This window comes from Aulostomus chinensis, chromosome 18 (genome assembly GCF_037954235.1).
Source record: "Aulostomus chinensis isolate RoL2024-O1b breed Wild chromosome 18, RoL_Achi_v1.0, whole genome shotgun sequence".
Taxonomy (NCBI): domain Eukaryota; kingdom Metazoa; phylum Chordata; class Actinopteri; order Syngnathiformes; family Aulostomidae; genus Aulostomus; species Aulostomus chinensis.
In genome coordinates this window covers 10,139,143-10,160,067 of record NC_141337.1, presented here as the reverse complement: position 1 = coordinate 10,160,067, position 20,925 = coordinate 10,139,143, and the positions used below count along the sequence as shown (strand labels likewise).

Genomic DNA, 20,925 nt, shown 5'->3' with positions numbered 1-20,925 from the left:
AAGGTGTAGGAGGAAAAAAAAGGAGAGAGAAAAAAAAGGCCGTGGTTTACAGGGGTGGGCGGGGACCCAAAGCCTAAAGCATGAGCTTCGCACGCAACTTAACAATACTACCTTTATGAAGACTGTATTGCGTTTGTTGGTGAACACACACACACACACACACTCTCACGCGCACGCACACACACACACACACACACACACACACACACACACACACACACACACACACACAGGCGCGTCAAGGAATTTACCAGGACTAGATAACTAAATGACTGCACTCACACTGCAGTGAGCTATGTGAAACCACGTCAAAGAAGTAAAGAAAGCTTTCGTGACTCTCAGATAATGCGATCAAAGTGTAGTGTCTCGGACTCTTTTATGGCCACACATTATTCACCAAATGGGACCAAATAACTAACCCCATCTGTGGAACAGCTGGAGTTTCTGTTTGACTGAGGGGGGGGGGCACTTGACCGTCTAAGCTCAGCCCAGAACCAAAAGTTCTGAAAGCAGCATTCCCTCATGCCCCAGACCCCTTCTCTGCGGTTGCTCTGTTCATTTTTCATCATAATTTGCCAACAAATCAAGACAAAATGAGAGTCAGCCTTTGTTATGGAAACTCCAGACAGCCCGAGTGATTTACTGACAGTCGGCCTTTCTTTTGTTCTCTCCGGGTCTCTGTCTGTCTGTCACATGATTTCTCTTCATCTTGGCTCTGAATCTCACGGGTGCCTTATCTGCACTAAGAAGAAAACACTGGGGGGGGGGGGGGGGGGAGGCTCTGAAAATAGACTCACACCATAGGTTTATATTGGGCTTTTATGAACCTTTAGATTAGTAAATTAGTTAAATCTGTCAAGGGCATAGCATACATTCTTACACTGCAGTTAGCCACATAACTAATTTACATCAGCTGTCCCTCAGCAGAAATAGTATAAAACTTCACAACATTTAAAGAAAAAAAAAAAAAAGCAACTACGACAAACACTGTTATGGATTGACTGTTCACATAATATCGTACAAAATGTAATGCAAAACATACAGAGCGTACATCACATTCTGGATGTTGGTGAGTAGTCAGGTCCAAACATATAGGTTTGAATCGGTGACCACAAACTTCAGTAGATTTGAGCCATGTTTTAAACATTATTTTAAAAGTCCTGAAACTGTTGTTCGTCAAAGAAATTGTCCTAGACACCTTAACATACATCGTGAACCCTTCATTATCTGCGTAGGTGTGTTTGAAATTTAAACCCTGGACTTCAAAAAAATTGAGTGCACAATGCATTCATTGCACACGTAGCCAGAGATAGAACAAATAATAGCGTGCATGCTATACATATGCTTTCTGTTCAGCCCGTGATTCTGCTCTTTGATTGGAAGGCAAATCTGTCTGTCACTGCCGTGAGTGGCAGCTTGCGTGTAAAAGGCAGAGTAACTGGGATTTAGCCTGGGGCGCCTGCGGTCAGCACAATATGTGTACTATAAATAATTTGACTGTGTATGCCATGTAATGTGTGAGAAGGGAGAGAGAGAGAGAGAGCCCTACACACACACACACACACACACACACACACACACACACACACACACACACACACGCACGTGCGCGCGCGCACACACACACACACACACACACGCACACACACACACACACACACACACACACACACACACACACACACACACAGGGCTTCCTCGCCTGTGAGCGTCAGCAGTCAGAGTGCAGGTACAATAGGGAGCATTGTTCAACTGGCAGGCCCCTGCGTGCCGGCTCCCCCTCCGTACCTGAGCACAGAGACAGGTGTATTTCTCCTAGTCACGCATAGCCCTGCCACACTCCCAGCTGCCTACACACAGCTGCTGAGATCACACACGCCTAGAAATGAATCCACACACAAAAGAGGACTCATTTCTTCTATTACTTCGCCTTAACTTCACCTTATCTTTTTTTTTTTTTTTTTAACCAACCTGCTGCGCGCACTTCAGAATCATCTAAAATGCATCGCACACTAAAACGCTATCTGTGTCAAAAATGATCGCACATACGAAACCTGCAACATCTGCACAATCTACAACGTGGTATTTTCCTACAGGAAATTCAGGTATATCCTCAAGGTCACACGCAAGACTCTGAGGGAAAAAGGTGTGTATGTTTACAGAAATTTCCCAATTTCCCCAAACCATGTGATGAATGACTCATGCAAACACCAACTGTGCAACTCATCAAACCAAATGTTCATTTAAATGGAAATATTCCTCCATAGACATTGGAGCGCCTCATACAGTATGCCATGTTAATGCTGAATAGTTTTATACTCTGCATCACGGTGTGTTTCTAATTATACTATTAACGATTGGCTAAGAGTAATAATAATGGCAGCTTTCGAGCACAAACAACAGGAGCTGCTGTGTCCTAAGTATAGAAGTATTTGACGGAGTTCGCGACATACGTCTAAAACACAACTTCTCAAGTCACCATCCACATCTGTTCACTCGCGTGTGTGCAGTTGCTCCCTTTGTACCATAGTGTCATGCTTATTTCTGCATGTGGAGCAGGATCTCCACAACACCCACGGTCTGGGGGGGGGTCCTCAGTTCCCCTTTCACATTCGCTGATAGCGTAACAGGGTCTGAAGGCTTACTGGAGCAAAGAAAAAGGGAGATGATGAGCACTTGAAATGGAGGCAGTATCTCAACTTTTGCACAGATTCAATGTAAAGAAAAATCTAGTCAGCGTAGAAAAGAGATCATTTCCGTTGGTGTTTTCCTTTAAAAGAAACTTTCCTCCATGGATCCGACTCCTTGAGGTGTAGCTCAGTCCGCCTTTAACATCCCAACATTCCCCTGTATGGTCTATTCATTTGCATTCTTGATCTCGAGTACTATCGAGAGGGGGTACACGCTATATTAGTGCTCCTAAGTGTGTACACACACAAAACCAATTTTCCCATCTTCACATTCACCCACATCCCCGTGAAACCTCGCCGTGACCTCGATTCAGCTTCAACTTTGCCTGTTCTCACAGAAAAGTCAAGAAGCTGGCGGAAGTCGGGATATTGGCTGTACATGAACGTACATGAGCTGCCAACATGGAATCCAACCTCAGGTTTCCTGGCTGGCTATTTACCGAATTAATTCCCTGGTGGATGTAGAAATAATAACACTCATGAAAAGCGGGAGAGTGGGAAAATAAGGAGGGGAAACCAAGTGTGACAAGCTAGCGAGCCTGCGGTGGGGGCCATGCCAGTGAACAGGCATGCCGTTATTGAGAAATACTTTTCATTTTCTCTACCCCCTGGTTTCCATGATGTCATCATTACCTCCTCCCCCATCCCCTCACCTAAGCTCACATCATACTATAAGATATGCTGAGTAGTTAAATAGCTATAGTATGGCCTGCATTTGTTGTAATCGCTCCGTCTTTTTTGTCTCATAGGCATTTACTCTCTGGTTGCTGGAGCTTGTGCACTCAGAGCCACATAAGGAAACATTTGTTCCCAGTCTGGTTGAATAGAGCCTTGTGCTAGAGGTAGTCAAAGAGATACAAGAGGATAGGACATCCAAACAGTCCAACACAAGAGCTCTGCTCTGAAGCCCCTCTCTGTCTGAGCTGGGCCAGTAATGAATGTCCTCTAGTCTTAATCACTCTCAGAGCACACATTGGAGATATGACTAACTCCATTGTCCTCCCTTCTATGTTTTGTATGTTGAAAGCGGGAGTCATAGAGGTCAGTACCAGTAAATATTAGATTTGTTTCATCACCACCAGGTGATCACTACATGGAGTCTTTATCGGTATTTTTCACATCTCTCCACATTTTGCAGTGTATCAGTTACATGTAAAACCCAAACTATCTGTTTATGAGGCTCAAAACATGTAATTAGGGCCTGAATCCTCCAATACATCCCTCCTTTTCTTCCCATCTGTGTGAGCCTCATTTAAAAATGATTTGTGCTCCCTGGAAAAGCTGGAAAACATTTATCTGCAAGTTAGTGAAAATTTACACACACACACAAACACACACTGGCACGAGGAGGACGCAGACGAGTGAAGCACACACTTAATTTAGCACAGGCACACATGTTGGGTAAATACACTTTAAGAAGTAAAGCATTTGCAACTCATTTGGCTTTGCTGTCAAAAGGCCTGACTTAGATATGAATTACCCTTAATTGCCTTCAGAAAATAATTACCTTTGCTAATTCTTAATGAATGATTGATGAGCTATGGGAGAGAAATCCCTTTCGTGCAAGAGGTCAACACAGTGAACCAGAATAAAATGTGCAGTCCTCCTTTTCTTTCTTTTTTTTTTTCTTAAAAGGAAAAAAAAATCCCTTCACACAGCAGTGGTGGCTTAGGAATGTGAGACAGGAATGCTGTTCAGTTACTATAAAGGGGGTTACTGATCACTGAAAACAATGTCTTTGTGTTTTCATCCCCAGCTCTAGTCACGCAATGCTGTGTGCACAAACCTCCAGCAACTTTTCAACTCGGCACACAAGAAAGCCATCAAGTACCTGCAATTGACAGAATCGCGTGCAATTCAGGTGCTCCTGGATTGTATTGGAACACGGCCAAACGGAGAGTAAGGGAAAAGGTGGAGTGGAGCTCTGACTGCTCTGTTTGGCATTCACAGATTGGGTGATCAGAAGAGAAGGGGAATTCAGTATATCCAAAATTCCTTGTAGAATTCAATTTAATTAATATGAGTGATTGCTAATGTAAAGTGCTTGATCAGATCCTTATATTTTTTGAAGTTGATACATTTGATTTTATGCCAGTGCGGATAAAATGTGATTGAACGGCATGTTTAACTGAATCAAATGTGGATTTTTCCGTAATAGTATTATTGTTAAACTGAAAAAACTGGGGACGAGAGTATAGTATTTTTGTTCACAAGCATTTCATACCAGCGGAGATCGGATAATATCTTCAAAATGTCTCGAAAAACATGATGAATTGATCATGACAAAATGTTTTCACACGCGCTTGCTTGTAAAATCTGTTTATATTCATTTCATGACTTCGGCAGCCTTGTTCAGTTATGTCTTTGACTCAAAAGTCCATTCCTCGCAATCCAGTCCTTAGTTTGAGCTTTAAAGGAAACTGTGATCCTAGAAATACAAGCAAGCCTGGAGGTGGTAAGGACATGAAAGTGAGGTAAGAGAGACAAGAGATTCATTCATGGGAAGGTGATTCAAGGCACCAGCATCTCTGTATCTCTGCAAGGCGACAGATGATCATTATTACTCACTCGCACTGCTCACACGCAACCTGCAATCATCAAAGTGACAGATGATGATGATGAGTGAGTGCACTAAATTTACAGCCAAGATTCATGACATAATAACACACACTGGACTTTTAATAATAATAATAATAATGATAATGATAATAATAATACTAACTCATGCTGATAAAAGGAGACACTCTTTATGTCAGATATTTGTTTTTGTGAGGGCTAAATTAATGGCATCTTTTACTCTGTATGCAACATATGGTAAAAGCTTAATTCCAGTTATTCTCAAATTTCACTGTCTTTAATGCAACTTTCAATAGCAGGCTTTTTTTTTCTTTTTTTATTATCATCAAATTCTTAGAAACATCGGATAATACTGTAATGTTCTCCTCTATTTACTTTCTTATTTAGTTTTTGCATTTCTTAAGTTGAAATGTTGCGCTAGTCGTCCTCCCAAGCGTCTGCTGGTGTCAACAATAAACTCCACATACCATGATGCTTTGCACGACTACGTTGGCTGAGAGCAGCATGTGCTGCGCTGCTCTACTCCAACTATGGCTCAGTGCGGCTCCGGCGCTTCTCGGGAGCGCATCGTAACAGCCGCTGGAGTGTGGACCATCACTGCGCCGGATCACCCGGAGGAACCGAGCTTTTTTATACCTCATTAAACTCACCACATCGCTGGATCTACATGATTTACCAAAGCACAGATACCTTTACGCTCTTTGGACGTATAAAGGGGGATCAAATAGCACAGACACACGTGGAGGAGTTATTCATACAATTACTGGTAAAACTGGATCGTTATGGCAACCGCTGGATCCAACACTCCAGCTGTGGATCGTCTTGGAGATATGTGGGATATAAGGAAATACTGTGCAAGGGGAGAGAGTGCTGTCCTGTGCTCCTGCTGCTGCTGGACAAGTCGTTTGCCAGACACACAAGTCTCTTGGGATACTTCACGCGTGTGGCCAGGCTGATTTCATTCACGGCCGATACATTTAGATCCATGTGGAAATCGATATCTGGATGATTGATTTTGCCCCAAGCAATGGAATAACCTGGGATATTTCGGCAGCACAGCAGATGTCCAGCTGTTTGGATAACGTCAGTACTCCTCGCCTGATCATGCAGGTATGTGAGAATTTACTCCAGCATCTACCACCCTGTAACTGAAAGGTTGATTGCATTTATTTTACAATGTAACGCTGTCAAGTTTGTTTTGAGTGGTCAAAAAAACCAAAACAAGCAGCAGCATGTGCGCTCTGCTGACCAACGACCATCAGATCCTTAAGGGGCTCCAATGAGAAATGACGTAATACTACCAACTTTTATTTCACAAAAACTATTTTTTTTTAACAATACTCGACCAAAGGTTCTGTTGTTATCTCCCTACACACCCATCCGGCCTTGCTAAATTGAAGTCAACAGCCAATCACATGGGATTCCTCAGAGGGACTCTTATCATGTCGGGGTCTACTCTTACGTCTCGTTTGGTGAGAGGGGCGTGTTTGATGTGAACCCCCGGTCTGCTCCACATGTTCAGTTCCACCTGCGGAGCGCGAAAACGCACCGTTATTCTCCGGGTTCCCATTGCGCGCGCTCGCATCTCTCACCCACTCTAAACCCACCGACTGACCACCGGCTACAGTTGAACACCTGCACAGCCCGTTCAAAAAAAAAAAAAAAAAAATCCTAAAACTCAAACATCACTATACACCTGCAGTTGCCAGGTGGCTCAAGCACAGAGACTCTGTCATAGTCAGTGAGAGAACCATAAATAAGGGAACAGTGTGTATACAGTATCCATAAGAAAGCGCCTTTTTAGTCCAGCCACCTTCCCCACAGTGAATCCATTCAGGTGAGGTGTTTGTGCTCCTAAATTTGCCCACTGAGAGGTCTGCCAGGCATGTCAAGTGCCTGTCATTACTGCATGCTGCTGTTACCTGTAACGTGTGAGAGATCAAATAAATGGCTGCTGTTTGCAATGTACTGAAAGATCAGTTTTGATGATGATGGGTGTTTTTCCCTGTGTTGTTATTGTTTACACTGCGGTCGCTGCAAGACGGTGTGTGTACATGCAGAGATTCAGCCATGAAAGTATCTCTTCCTCCACTGTTTAGCAATGAAGAATTCTATCTATTGTTAAGCCAGAGGACAGAGACCCACTATATGTCCATATACAGCAAGGAACACAGACCAAGCACCCCCCTCTTACACCCCTTCCATTAAAAAAACTTCTCCAAACAAGACCCCCTTTCTCCACTGAAGAGGGACCCTCTGTCTAATGCCAAGTGACTCTCATGGCCAGCATTGACGGTGGGACACTTGCTTCACAAAAGGAGCTGAAGTGTCAAATAAACTCGGTCAGAGCCCCCGACACACAAGAATTCCTTTATCTGGCACCCTGGGAGGCAGACAAAGACAGACTTTGTGTCAGTGAGCAGGCCTTGACTAAACACTGGGGCTTTTTTTTTTTTTTTTTTTTACTCATCTTCTCACAACTTCTGCCTCTTCTTCTTCCTCCTCTTCTTCTTCTTCCTTTTGTCATTGTGAACAGCAGAGCGGGAGCATGTCTGTTTGTGACCCTACGCGCCCAGCATCTGTCCCACATCTGTCCAACATCACTCCTGTACTGTAGAAGCTCTAGATGTGTGTTCCCTCTCTCTGTCTGTCTGTCTCTCTCTCTCTCTCTCTCTCTCTCTCACACGCGCACACACACATCTCATGCTCAGACTGTCTGTTAGACATCAAAGTAGCCAGATTGTTTTGTTTTGTACTTTTTTTTCCTCTTTTTTTTTTTTTTTTTTGAGGGGAGAGTTTTGTTTATGTCTTGGTCCATAGCTGAGAACTGAGGAATTTGCTTTCTCACAGAGCTGAGTATGCTAGCTAGGCTGTCATATGATACGCTTGTGGCGAACCACAGTAGAGAACCATTTACACACCGGGGGCAGACTCACTTAACAACCCTGTATTTACTCCGCTCAGAATTTCCCAGGAACTTTCTCATCACAGACGCAAGTTTATCTAAGCACAATTTGAAATCACATTCAGCCATATTGTCATGTGTTTTCATTTCAAAAGATATTTGCAGGTGATTTTTTTTTTTATTTGAATTGAACAAGTCAGGACATCAGACTAAACAAACACCCTTTTTTTTAAAAAAAATTTCCACAGCCGAGGTAGATGCAGGGATTCTGTCATCATATTTCTTGAAATGAAAACCTGACGCAACCCAAAAGTGTTGGAAAATGACCTCATACACTACTGAGACATATTTTAAACTAAAGCAGCACCACTGAGATAGTTTGGCTGCAAGGTTCAAACTGACCGGACCCTGCTGTGATAGACAAGCGCATCAGGATCCCCACCACCACCACACACACATACACACACACACACACACACCAACACACACTCCTGGGCATGCTAATACAGGCCTGTCAGAGAGCGACAGTCCCCAGCACTGTGGTTAAAGTAAACAGATCGTGTTGCTGTGGTCCAGTGTGTTAATGGTGTGTTTATGAGCTTAAGCTGAGTGGTGATTTATCATGTCTAAACTCACCTTGAGGTCCCCATGCAGATCAAGCTCAGGATCTGGTGTGTGAATGTGACCTTACACTGGGGTGACAACACTGAATGAGTAATGTGACCTCCTGCTGAACTGTGTCTCCATGTCAGGGACCACAGAAGGGGAAATAGAGAGTATTGCAAAGGTTTATTGTGAATTAATTACACTTTATTTGAACGTGACATCATCAGGAAATGGAGGAAATATTCCTCCGTCATTAGTCGGATAACTTTAATGAGAGGTATATTCATATAGATCATAATTTATGCTTGATGTGTGTGTGTATGTGTGTTTAGGATGGGCTCCTAAAGTTTGTAGGAACAGGAGAACTGTCATTTATTAGTAGTGCAGGAACAATGGGGAGCTTGTCTCCGGGGTGGTGGGGGCCAGAAGGGGGCCAGAGGGGGCCGGTGGAGCCAGGGGAGGGTGGGCTGAGATTGGGCAGCAGCCTCTGACCAAGAACAAGCCCCTGTCTGATGGAGAGAACTGCTGACCCTTCCTGAGTATAATGGTACCTTTGTTTCGAGGTGTATGTGTTTGTGCCTATGTGTTTATGTGTGTGTGTGTGTGTGTGTGTGTGTGTGTGTGTGTGAGAGAGAGAGAAGGAGAGAGTTTTTGAAAAGCAGAGAGCAATGTGTAAAGTTGTTTTTTTTTTCCTCAGCATTTTAGTGAATTTCTTTCCTTCCATTTTGGGATTTTCTTTCAGTTTCGCGACAGGTTTTGACAGTATAGGGATGAATTCGTGCAGCCAAACATTACATACTGCAACAGCTTTTGTTGCATCTGCCTGCCATTTCAAATTTTATCAATGAACTTTTCAGCTATGAGAATCAACAGAGGCATCAAACCCTCAAGCACCATCTGGAGCAGCATCCCATCATATCACACAGAGCCTTTTCCCTCTGGGATGCCATGACACCACAGCTTCAGACTAATTAGCTATTTTGAGTTTTCCCCTGGCTTGTTGCCACAGTCTGTGTGTGGGTTCCCCCCCCCCCCCCCTTCCCTACTGGCCTACAGCAATTGTCTTTTCTCTGTGTAATGATGCTCGTGAGGGAGGGGTGCTTTGTTTAAACTGGGTGGTGAAGACATAAGAGGGGAGGAAAGGAGGGGAAAATACTGGAGGGTAATGGTAGCAGATTGCTGATTTCCTACCACAGCTTAGAGGGTGGTGTGTGTGAGTGTGTGCATATATGTATGTATATGTGTTTGTGTGTGTGTGTGTGTGTGTGTGTGTGTGTGTTATCCTTTTGGAGTGATCAGGATGTGGGAGGCAAAGAGAGACAGCCAGCTCGTGTGTGAGTGGGAGTGTGGACGGGGTACTTTAAAGGATATGATGAACATGAGTGGGGATTCTTCAGAGTGTCGCCTCCGGGTTTGGCACTTAAAGCTTGTCCTCTTTGATAAAACTCTCTGCACCTGGTGTTTAGACCTTTGCAACATCTCTCACTGCAGTGTGGTCTGCAGCCATTCTCCATGTCATGATAAAATGCAGAGCACTTCTTTTAACTTCCATTTCAAGCCTCCTATCCTTTCTGTCCTCTGTGAGTGCAGTTCTTGAGTCATACTGTCTCTACTAAATCTACTGCCAGATTTCTTGCCAGGCAAATACCGTAGACGGCCAATACAAGTATATTCTTTTAGAAACTGATATCTGCTACGGTTGATTTTGACACGAGGAGTGGAATATCCTTGGATATTTACATAAAAGGGTGAAAAACGAGTGAAGTAACTTATTTTTCTCAACACACATCGAGCAAATAGTCACACAGGGGCATCTCTGTTGGACTGACAGCGCTCCATTCAGCCACATGAAGGCGTGCACCCCTCACCTCACACAAACAGTGAATAAAAGATGCTACAAATAGGCTGCAACTCTTCTAGTCAGTATGGAAGGACATGTATTTGGCTCCACAACTTTAATTTGCCCTGCTAATATAAATACATTTCTAGTATATATGCATATGAAGCAGACAGGTGTCTGGAAGCTTGACCTTCAGGTGACTTCTTGACCCATGGAAGAGTGAAAATGATTGTTTTGCAATGCTTTAAATGTCACACATTCCTTCTCCTGTTTTCTCCCACACCGACCTCACTCATTCTTCTCTTGTTCCTTTCTTATTTTGGAGGGAAAATTCCTTCTCATTGTGTTTTTTCCTCTCACAAATGTCACATTCCACTAAACCTGTGACCATGTCCCACCTCACAATTCGGGGTGTGGGTCACCATGGCGACACCAATAGCACCAATTTTTTTTAAGCAAGTCACACCTTCACAAGTAAGCCATCCTCATTCAGGAATTGGGTCTTTTCTCATTCGATTCACTCTTTCACGCCTCTCCGCTTTTCTTTCCGTCTCAGTAGGGAGGATAAAGGAGACATTTTTGGTGTGAAGAGGAGCGTGAAATTTTCTGTGTGACTTCCCCAGGACACAGCAGACCACCAGGCTGCACGGACGGGGTGTATGTGTGCGTTCACTCCAGCACTTGTGTAGGAGAGTTGTTCAGCATGGATGTGGTATGTGTCTGGTTTTATTTACGATGTTTAAAAAAAAATGATGTTACACTCCCGCTCATACACACACACACACACACACACACACACACACACACACACACACACACACATATATACATACATATAACTATATATGTGTGTGTGTGTGTGTGTGTATATATATATATATATATATATATATATATATATATATATATATATACACACACACACATAGTTTTATATATATATATATATGTATATATATATATATATATATATATATATATGAAAAAGAGAGAGTTATAAATTCTGAGATAGATGCTTCAGAAGTACGTGGTCGTCTGTGCAGAAGTAGCTGTCCACATCTCTGACACAGATGATAAGCTCCAAGTAACGGTGCTCATTATTCTCTTTGAGCCAAAGTGCTGTAACCACAACCAAAAGGACTCGAGCTTCTCCAGACACCAGACTGTCATCACGGGGCAGTGCTCACTGAATAAGTTGTCGGAATGACACTCCTGTTCCCAGTGGACTTTTTGCCCAGTGGACTGTCGCCTCGTAGTGCCGGTTGGGGAAAAAAAAGACTGTTTTACAACATATAATGAAAAGTGAGGTTTATTCACTATGTATTGTTTTAGTCTGCATCTGTGTTTCTTCATTTTTGAAAGAGTACACACACAAAAAGAAAGGAAAAGCTATGTTGTGCAGCGTGAGGTCAAGCCGGCTTTGCTATTTGTAGTACTCTTCTGCGCCCTTGTGGTCAATGTGAGCAATCGTCTGGTGAGAGTTTACTGGGCTGCGTTTCCTCCCTTGGCCACTAAAGTTTTGTGGCGCTGTTTTAAAACGTCACAGGGGATTAATAATATTAATGATAATGTTTCAGTGACAGTCGATGTTGTCAAGACAACCTTGTCAGCAAAAATATCAGTAATACTTACATCTCATCATCCACAGCAATACAACAAATACAGAGTTTGCAAAGATTTTCTGTTTCTCAGAGTTTTATCAGTGAAATTATGATTTTAAGAATATTAAACTACTACTTTTAGTATTTGGTGCAATTTATACACAGTGGCATGGTTATAATGGGGAGTTAATATACCTCTATAGTTTTCAATTGTTAATAATACTAATGATAATGATAAAAAATAAATAAATAAATAAAAATAACAATAATAACCAGACCCTTTCCTCTCAAAGACACTATATAGGGAGAGAATTATCAAGTCAAATAATTAACAAGAGTATAAAAGAAATAAAGGAAAACGTTTCAAAAGAATTCAGTAGAGGTTACATTAGGTTCAATTTCAAGTTCAACAAAACTGTTCATTGGTACTGCAAACCAAAAATGTAAAGTGCAAAAACTGTATTAATTCAATAGAACGTGCATAATTTATTCAGGGAAAAAAAAGAAGTAGAGCTCTTCATCAAATGTTAGTTGCTGTCTTCAAAAATGTTTAGGTTTGATGTGTTAGTCTTCATCCCGCTTCCGTTAGTCTTCTTCTCTTTTTAATGACTTAAAAGAACCTGCGTAGTTTTAGATCTTTTAGTTTCTCAGCTTCTTCAAAAGTAGAAAGTAAACAAACTGAAACCAGGTGACACAATGTAGCCTGAAAGCTTATAGCCATACCACTACGACGGCTGTATTATTATGATATTGTTATGATTCTCTCAGTCACTTGTCATAATGTTATGTTCTCCCCACATGAACCAAACGCCAAGGTGATGGCAGGTCTGAGATACCACAAATTCATGGTGCACCACATGAATGTCATTGCGCTCATCTCACCACTAGAGGGCCCACGTGCGTCCATGTTGGATCTTGAGACATGATGAGAGACCTCGATGACATCATCGGGTTTGCCTCTATAACAGCTCTGCCCTGAAGGTTTGGTTGATCATAATGGAATTGCTTTATATTTGATTGAATATATAATAGATGGTGGTAATATACTGGAGAATATTTTATTGAGCAGTTTTCAGTTAAATTAAATCTCCCTGATTGTGCCAAACAATGCTGAACATTATCATCTTTCCAAAATCGAATGTACGGAGGAGTCGTTGTTTGGGATCGTTTGATTGACGGTCCAGTAAAATGCAAAGCAAATCTGAGTGTCTGACGGGACGTCATCTCTTCTGCAGCATAACATATTCACATATTCGAATCCACACACGCACACGTGCCCCAGTGGAGGGAGAGCTTTGCATTTGGCGGCCATTTTCTTAAAATTGTAGGTTTTTTTAATTATTGCCATTACTTCCTCTTTCTACCCGCGGTGTAACTTTCACTGGTGGGATACCTACTTCTTACCCATAAGGCACCTCTCTTGTGAGCCCATGTAAATAATAGGTAGACAGCACCCTCTGCAGGACAGGTTGTCAACCTATTAGGAATGTGGGGAGAAGCATGAGTCCGATCCATTACCTGCTCTACAATCTGCTTTAACAACTTCGTTGGATGTTTTCTATATTGTTATGTTGGTTAAAACCCCAGAATGAACATCCACACTCAGTGTTTGTGTACCGGAGGTCTGAGGAGTGCACATCTCACCAGTGCTGGTTGCAGCAAACAGAGAGAAGCTTTCCCTCTGGAGCGGAAAACAACACATAAATCTTTCTGGTCAACTGATTATTATTGATGGAATTCTTCATAAAGTGAGGATATTCTTTCAGGAGCTGCTAGTGTTTTACTGACTTTGTATAGTGAATTTATCAGAAGCCCCCCACATGCGTCAGAGGCTGACAGTGACCGAGAGATGGGAGCACACGGATGAACAGAAGCCCAGACTAGTAAAGTTGAAACTGAAGTTCACTTACATCACCTTCAACTAAACTCCACACATAATCGTGCTGTCCAGATATCCATAACTACTGATACCAATATTGATAATTGCATGTTTGTGTCGGGAGAAATACTTCTTGGAAATATACCTACTAGACAGTTTAAATTTCTAATCCATGAAGGTATTCATTGTTATACAGTAACAGTAAAATATCTGGATTAAAACTGCGGACCTGAAATGTACTTTGCTTTGCTTTGCTTTACCCGTAGTTTGATTCTACATTTAAGAAATACTGAAGCTGGTGCAGTACTTACATCACATGTGTGTTCATCTTTAGTGCCTACAGTGTAGACAATATTAGTACTGGTTTTGTCCACTAGATGGCAATAGTGTGACACGAAACAAAGCTCCATGTAGAACTGAAGCCACTTCATTCACATGCCGAACTCACCCTGTGATGTATGTAGTAATGGATGTGGATTAGCATTATTATCTTCTTATTGCCCCTCATTCTAGCTCATCTCTCTTTGAAGATCAAAGTTGCCGTAGACTTCTAAGTACACCGACGCTGATAAACCCTGCGAACTTCAATAAACTCCAACTGTCCACGTTGTACATCTGCTCCTAAATATTCCCAGACTTACAAATTGAGGTAGTGTCACCCGTAATGTACCGGGCCATGTAAGTGAGTCAGTGACAGACATTTATTTGAGCCAAAGATGATATAAGCTGTTATAGCTGTAAATAAAAAAGCTGAATGCAAACAGTAAACAACCAGCAACCAGTTTGGTTTTTGTGCTGCTCGATGTGGAAACTTGGCACATTCTTTAGCTCTTTGTTGGCTTCACTCCACTTCTGTGAAATTCAGAAATACCAGAAGGCTGAATGAATGAGAGGAGTGATACAGGTGACATGGTTAGGGAACAGGTGGGGCAGCTTATGATTGGGTGACAGTAATACAGCAAGCGTAATGTCATTTGCAGTTCATTTCCCACAGGTCCCGTGTGTGTGTGTGTGTGTGTGTGTGTGTGTGTGTGTGTGTGTGTGTGTGTGTGTGTGAAAAGAAATCAAGTACATTCTGTACACGTCTTCATAGAAGTTTATTACTTGTTTTGTTGACTTTTTCCATGAATTTAGATCTAATTATAAACTCTGTAGCCTAATATAGCTTTAATATGTCAAACACAAAAGCACAAGACTCAGTTTTTCCTGTTTCATATTCTTATATAAGAGCTAGCAATAGTTACTATTGTCGTGTATCTTTGGCTGTTATTTTTTATTTTGTAGATCACTAGCCAGGATGGATTACGTGGCGGTCGGGGGGGGGGGGGTGCGGGGCAGGTGCTAAGTAACATCTTAGCTAACTTCAAACATGACCAGAAAATTAGGATGACCAACATTTGTGCTCTTCTTGTGGAGGTTAATCTCATATATTTGAGGTTGCAGCCATTTTGGGGTGCCCCCCCCCCCAAAAAAAAACTCCATCCATGACTGTTGTGATTGAGAAACAGTATCGATGAACACTTCTGGAAGACCCGGTCCTCCGTTTCCTATCAGTGTGAAAACTTCAGCGCTGCACATTGACCAGTTTGTTTTTATCAAATCAGATTTGTGTTTACTGGATTTCTGCTGATCGTGTTGTTAAAATGGAGATTATAGGATTATGTGACGTGTGCGTTACTGTTGACATGTGAATGCACATGCAGCTCAAACTTCCTTAGTGGCATTTATTGTTGTGGGTTAAGTGCATCTGTGTGTTATTACTGTGTGCGTATCTGTGTGTCTGTGTGCCTACATGTTAGACACACAGCCACACCTGTCGCACCTGTACAAGAGTATGTCAAATGTTCTCTAATCTATAGCTAATCTATTTTTTTCTTAGCTTTTTACCTGCCTACCTTGTAGAGCTAAGCAGCTGTGCACACACACACACACACGTGCACACGCACACACACACACACACACACACACACACACACACATCTTTTATAAGTTCCTCCGGATCCCTCTTATCTATTTGGCTTTCTTACCTAAACCAAAATCAAATTTCAAACTGTGACCTTATCTGAGCTGTTGGCTGCTATTTGCTTCTTTTTTCTTTTTGGGCTTTCCTGTTTCTCTTAACTGAAAGTGCAAGCTAGTGTTATATTTCTTTCATCACCCCTCCCCCCCCCAAGCCATGTCATCTACATACTTCAAAGTTAGTCATCTCTTCATAATAATCGATGGGCCTAAATCCCTTAGCAGCTTTTGATAACAAAAAACTAACTTAGCTGAGAACCTAAAGTCAAGCAGAGAGGGCCTGTATGGACTCCAGCTGCCTTGAAGGGAAAAGAGCCATGTTTTTCTCAATCTGTTTTTTATTTTTTTTAATTTTTATTGCCATGTCTCAACATATCGGGGCATGGCGGAGCTGGTAGAGTGGAGCAACCGGAGGTGGAGTTACAGGAGTGTGGAGTAACTGTCTCTTTGAATGTCTCAAGTAAAAGTTAATCATTGATGCTGTTATTGACGGTCTTTTTACTGGTTGTAGAAAGGACTTAGGAAAACATTTGTTCATTACCTGCATTTCTTCCACATTTTAAATGCATCGGCTGGTTTTTGCATTGAACACATTTAGCAGCTGTGCAATAAAATGTTAAATAGGCTTTTCTTTATAACTATGGCTCCATGTCTTTGTTCCCTGTGGTTGATGCTAATGGGGTGTTGTTAGAGGCAGCAGCTACTTGCGGGCACCCCCTCTGAACACTTGTTCACCCTTCCACCCTCTGCTGTATCGTCCATACCCCAATTAGAAATGAAAACGATGTCTTGCGCTGCAGTCTAAATGGGGTGCACATGTACCGTAGCTGGAGCAGACGCATAAACACATGTGAATATGCACACTGCTTTCCAACTTACACACACCAGGAGGACATTAGCGACGGTGCACAACTGTTGTAAGCTTGGGTTTCAGTACGGTGTAAGGGGGGGAGTGAGTGTGTGTGTGTGTGTGTGTGTGTGTGTGTGTGTGTGTGTGTGTGTGCGCGTCGTGGGTACATATGTTTGTGTATGTTCCTCCTTTTGTTTACAGAGGCTGAACTCCTCTACTGTAAACGCTGCCAACCTTGCTTCTTCCAGACATCTGTCTCTCTTTCACACACACACCAACACACACACACACACACACACACACACACGCCTGTGCCACCTTCTCGGTTAATCCCCGAGTTCATACAAGCTGCAACTTGAAATCCAAACCTGCGCAGCCCAAAAAAACATGTGGTGAGGAAATCCATCTCCAAATGTGATTAAAACAATGACATTTCTCAAATCATGTTGTTAATTGTGTATTATTCGCTCTTCGTGGCCCGTAAAAGACAAGGGAGGAAAGTTGAATTATTGATGTCAAAGTAGCTGGTGTTGAGTGTTTACTGTTACTCGGAGACTCGACCTCGGCCTTGAGGACAGGACACCATGCGTCAGACCCACTGGCCTGAGTTCTGGAGTCCGATTTGAGGCAGGGAGGAGAGGCAGTGAGCAGATTGGAGGAAAACGTTTAGGAAAATGTGAGTGAGGTGGTCAGGGACCTGGTGGTTACTGATGGCAAACTTCCCTTCTGCTCGCTGCCAGCTTATCGACTTTAACGACATGAGCGAGTGATGGCCAGTCCCTCTGCCCCCTGGGTTTCTGTGTCCTTAATGCCCGCCAAGGTAGCAAACGGCACACCAATAAAGCCCCACATGGTACTGATTGAGCAGCATTAAACTTCCCTTTTCCTCCTGTTGCATTCACTGAATATCAAAGAAATCGGAGCAGTTCCGCACGTTTGATAATCTTTATGCTTCACATCTCAAATTGCCTTGCTGTAGATTTCTTTAATTATCCAAAAAAAGAAAAAAAATGAGAAAAGGCTGAAATAATGTAAACATTATCCCCAGGCTAAATTTCCAATCAACAGTTGTTTTTTTTTAACTCAACAATGAACTTTTCTTCATGCTGTTGATTTGTTTTTCATTACAAACCCTTTGCTATGGGACACTGCAGAATAAAATAATTTGCCAGTTCCCTTCCTACTGTAATTTTCGTACTCCTAACACGACCACCTCCTTTCCTTCGTCTTCTGTCCTCCTCCTCGGTTCTTTGACGGAGCTGTTTTGGAAGGAGCTCCAGGGGCAGCATTCATTTAAGAGTCAGATATAAACAGGCATTAAAAGGCAGCATGGTCTTAATTAGCTGAGGCCGCTCATATGTTTAGTGTGATTGTGTAATGTTTATACTTCAGTGTGTGTGTATGTGTGTGTGTGTGTGCGTGTGCTGTGTCAGGCCACCGTGGTAATCACCTTGCTGCAGTTTTATCGCTCAGTGCTATAACAAAGCAATCAGAGGACATTTGCGTTGAGCCTGAAGAATAAAGAGAAGTCTAGATTATAAATCGTGTTACTTTTAACATCGACGAATTGTTGCAAAGAAGACACTGTGACACTGATCTTTCCATACAAAGATTTATGCTTCACAAACCGGTTGGTTATGTGTAACGTGGTTTTCATATTGGATTGATGTTTTGTTCTGGTTTTTGTGAAAGTGAACAGAAAACACATGCGCTGGCAAGGCTTGTGACTTTTGCAACACGTCCTCATAGCTGTGGTCTTTGCTGCCGTTTGTGTGCAAGGAACAATTATGTACTCGTCAAGGTTTCCGCATGCTCATTTCTCAGGTGTACGTCAAGGATCCTGCAAGAATTATATGAAAGCAAAATGAACAGTCTGGCTCTCCTTCCGTAGCCCCTCCTGCGTTGTACGGTAAAAGCAATGACATTTTGTCCAGTTGTAAAGGAGCTACATGAGTCATAAAAACACCTTACGATGTCTGGGTTTCTGCAGTCAGGCTATTAAGCTGTAAAATCCTATTGTAAAATTTAGATTAAACTGATAGAGTTGAGAAGAGTGCAGCAAAGATGAAAAGGGTCTTGCTCAGCCATACTTTCATAAACCTACAGTGGGCTTGGCTTTTTACTGGTAAGCAAAAGGAAAATTCTTTGAATTCTCCGACCTCACACCCTCTGTCTACTTTTGCCGCCCTGCAGCCAGAACCTCCGGCAACATGTTTTTTTTCCTTTTTGTTTTTGGGTGCACACATTGTGTGTGTTTGCGTGCGTGTGTGTGTATGACACGCTTGACATCATGAAGAGTTCAATTAGTTCCTCAACTGACCGAGTTGGTGCTTTTTCCCTCCTATTTTGCTTTGTAGTTTGTACGTTGGACTTCAACGTAGATAAGAAAGAACAGTAGGTAGGCACATTCACACAGTAGTATGCATGCACACACACACACACACACACACACACATGCTCAGCTTTTGCAGTGTAGGTGGGCCGGATCACAAAACCATATTGGAAGTTATCCACATGTGCAAGTTTGGACGTACCGCTCCACTGCCCTTTTCTTTTGTCCCTCACCTCCTCTATCTATCTTTCTATAATTGTGTCCCAGACCCAGACATGTCCATAAATAAACAGGGGCTCCTTCTCCTCAACCAGACCCAAGCCATGTTTATGTTCAGGCCTGTGTTGGGGGGGGCATCTGGACCACTGGGTTTGCCTCGCTGTCTCCTTCAGCTCAGGTGGAATCAAGATGTGCCACCAAGAAAAGCATCTGTAGGATTAAAACAGAAACACTGGCTCATTGAAATCAAACAATGTTGGACTTTCCCCACATTTTGACCCACAGAAATGAAACATATATTTACTTTCTTACTCCACACGGTGAATTATTTCTGAAAAAAAAAAAAATGCTGGTATAAATGATCATCTCTCTTTGAAATGAGTTCACGTCTAAACATCCTCTCCAAATTTCTGCGTAATCTTCCAATTCCTGCTTTTAGTAAAGAGAAATCTCTCAAGACAGCTGGTGGAGGACATGTTCTGGTTTATTTACACAAGCAAGATGCGGTCTCCTGATCTTCATTTGATTTGGTGTCGGAGCCAAGGCCATTAAAACCAATGAACACTTATTACCTCGTGTTGGATCCCGAACTCCTTTGCTAAACATCCCTTCTGTTAGCTGTTTGTTTTACTTGTACCTGATTATTCAAACAGAGCAGTAAAACATGTGGTTAAGCCTCTGGTCTTTACAGGTTGTCTCATAAACACTCTGATCTATGAGATGCGATTGGACACGAGAGGTTTTGTAGGAGCAAACACAGGTTGGCCTCGCTTTTATTCACCGATATTCTGCAATGCACTTATTGTAGGATACCAGCTATCATTATTTAGAAACAAACAAACAAACAAAAAAATGCATTTCCACACTTTACATTTAGGAGCATGACTGTCATGCGTTTTACGTCTCATCTTGTTGGAGGGACTGAAATATTTTCCCGGTATGCTCTAATCAAGACATCTGCTTTGCAAATGTGAGACTCCTCTGAACTGAAATACAGTTTGATGTTGTGGGATTTTCTTTCTTTTTTTTTTTTTAATATGCTGTTGATAATTATAATAGCATGTTTTTGTTCCTATGAGTTCCACTGCAGATGTTAAAAATAAAATAAAAAAAAATTGCATTCAAATATGTGCTGAGTTGAGTCCAAGAGTTGCCTTTGTTGCAAATGTTTGTTAAACGGGACGGGGGGACATAGAATTTTCAAAATTACGATCTTATGACGATGTGTGTTATTTGCCAGATAGTTCTATTTTAGTATGATCAAGAAAACTTCTGAGTAATTTAAGCAGTTTTTATTTTAAGTAGGACTTTGTAATATATCAAATCTGATGTTCAGCTTCGATGTTGGCTTCCGAGGATGATTAAATGAAGGAAATCTAAATGAAAGGGTTACGCTGTTGCACTTGG

At 42.2% G+C, this 20,925-nt stretch overlaps 1 long non-coding RNA gene across 11 annotated transcripts in view; it reads left to right on the top strand.

Annotated features, from left to right (window-relative positions):
• LOC147245080 (uncharacterized) overlaps positions 1-20,925 on the top strand; it is a 112,491-nt gene that overhangs the window by 52,433 nt on the left and 39,133 nt on the right. For 4 of the 11 annotated variants that reach the window (XR_015110186.1, XR_015110184.1, XR_015110187.1 and 1 more), the window contains one exon: positions 4,447-6,377. The exons of 5 other annotated variants lie outside the window; for them this stretch is intronic. This is a non-coding gene — a long non-coding RNA (uncharacterized LOC147245080). The remainder of the gene's footprint in view (positions 1-4,446; positions 6,378-20,925) is intronic. 2 more of the 11 variants (XR_015110179.1, XR_015110180.1) reach the window with 1 other exon arrangement.